The sequence below is a fragment of the Apium graveolens genome, unplaced genomic scaffold (assembly GCF_009905375.1).
Source record: "Apium graveolens cultivar Ventura unplaced genomic scaffold, ASM990537v1 ctg5354, whole genome shotgun sequence".
NCBI lineage: Eukaryota > Viridiplantae > Streptophyta > Magnoliopsida > Apiales > Apiaceae > Apium > Apium graveolens.
Genome location: NW_027418933.1, coordinates 36,056 through 38,281, shown reverse-complemented (window position 1 = coordinate 38,281; position 2,226 = coordinate 36,056).

The following is a 2,226-nucleotide window of genomic DNA, read 5'->3' as shown; positions in this document are numbered from 1 at the left end:
GTTATATTCAATATGAACAATATTCTAAATCTTAATATTTTAAAATATTCAAACTTGGATCTGTCAAAAGTATATAATATATATATATCATTAATTTCAATGATACATAACTATTATATTTTATTGATTATTTTATATTTTTTTATTTTTACAAAAATATTATATAAATAATAATTTATATTATACATCAGCGCCTGTATCGTACGGTTATAGGCAACTAACAATATATGTATCAAATGGCATTTAATCCATGCACATCGAAGGCCAGTCTACAGTACCTTTCGCAAATATATTTACTGCTACGATGTTGAATAGAACGAGTAACAAAGTGCAATTGTAAATTGTAATCTATTCATGCTGATGAGATCCACACGGAGACCGGAGACCTTGAAGTTATAGATAATGTCCATTCAGGCTGATTTATTAGTAATTAATATTTAGAACAGCCACCGATAATATCTATGATTATGTCCTTTGCCCGATTTGATAATTAAAAAAACTTAGCGAGTAAAGTGACAATTTTTTGGATTTAGGCTCTATTTGGTAAACTGTTAAAACTGCTGTGTTTTGGGAAAATATGTTGGTGGAAAAAGTGTTGTGAGGAAAATTAGATGATTGTTCATAATTTTTTAAATTATGCATATTTTAAGATATATATATAAAATAATATTTTTGAGAAGGTTTGATGGTGAACTGATAGCTACTTTCTGCAAAAGATGAAAGCAGTTTTTTTTCAAAGCATGGGGGACATACTTTTGCTAACAGCAACTTTTGGACAAAAAACGTTTTTCCAAACAACAACTTTTAGAATTTACCAAACACCTTTCTGACAAACACCTTTCTGACAGCTTTTCAGCAAAAAGCAGTTGTAGCTGTCTGCAACAGCAATACCAAACTGAGCCTTAGAGTGATTTTATGATGCGTTTGACAGTTTAATTAGATAGAGTGCGTACTGTAATATCTCGTAATTTTTAGAATTAGATTAATAATAGAATAATATAATAGGAAGTATTAAAATTAGATAAAGATTAGGATTAAAATTCAATTAGAGTATTGGGCCTAAATTTGGATCCAATTCTAATAGGATAATTTGTAGGTTAAAATATAGGGTTTTGTCTCGTTATAAATAGATCCTATTCGTCTTCCTCGTTTTTATACATAAAATTCGTAGGGCTCTTCTCGACATAAATCAGCATCTTGTAAAATTTGTACAAAATTTATCTAAGACGGAATTCAGTGATCCTGTACTTTTCGGAAAGGTCTTTTCGTTCTCTAGAAACTTTTGTGTTTCGTGTTTTTCAAGAAAATTCGCTTAGAGGGTCAAAAAGGCTAATTTCAGATCTGATCAGGGTTTGAGATAAGTTTCAATCGATTTTGCTAGTGTTTACAAGATTATGTGTTATGTGTGTATATCTGATTATCAAAATTTGGGCTAAGTGGTGATATATTTGAAAGTATATATTATGTGTTATAGTATTGTATATGTGTGGGGTCTCGACGATAATTTGGATCTTTGATTTGTGTCATGGTTTGTGAAAATATCGAATAAGAACTTATGACCGCAGTCACTGGATTGTAGTGACAAGTTTTTTGAAAATTTAGGACCGTTATCACCGGGTCGTAGTGGTCATGGCATGAATTATTGGTTTAAAATTATTGTTGTTTATATGTTATGTGTATTGTATGTATCGAATAAGAATAAGAACATGTATCGAAAGTGTTTGTTTCGTATGTCGTATATCGTATCGTATTTGGTTATATGTGTTTATGTTACTTGACCAACTAGTTGGATCGATTGGTCTCTTGCTGGGCTGTAAACCTCATTCTTACAATTTCAGGTTTCGCCTAAGAGTTCGAGTTGGATAGCATTGGAGTTCGAGGATCTTAGTATTGGAGTAGATTGGACTTTTGGATTTCCGCTTTTAGCTGCGCGTTTGTAATAGTCTCCTTTGTAGTAGATTTTGGATTAGTAAATTATATTATAGTTTAATTTTGATTTAGAATTAATAGTCCGGAAGTGCGGACTGCACTAGTACAGAATGTACTTTTAGTGTCGGTCAAATATCCCTACAACGTCGGTTATTGGGCATAGCCTATGTAGGGGACGCTATAAGTACAGTCCTGTAGCGTCGGTTAATGGGGCGACGCTAATAGTTCTTAGGTATCGGCTGACAACCGACGCAATTAGTGTACTCACCGACGCTAGTATTATGTTTATAGCGTCGG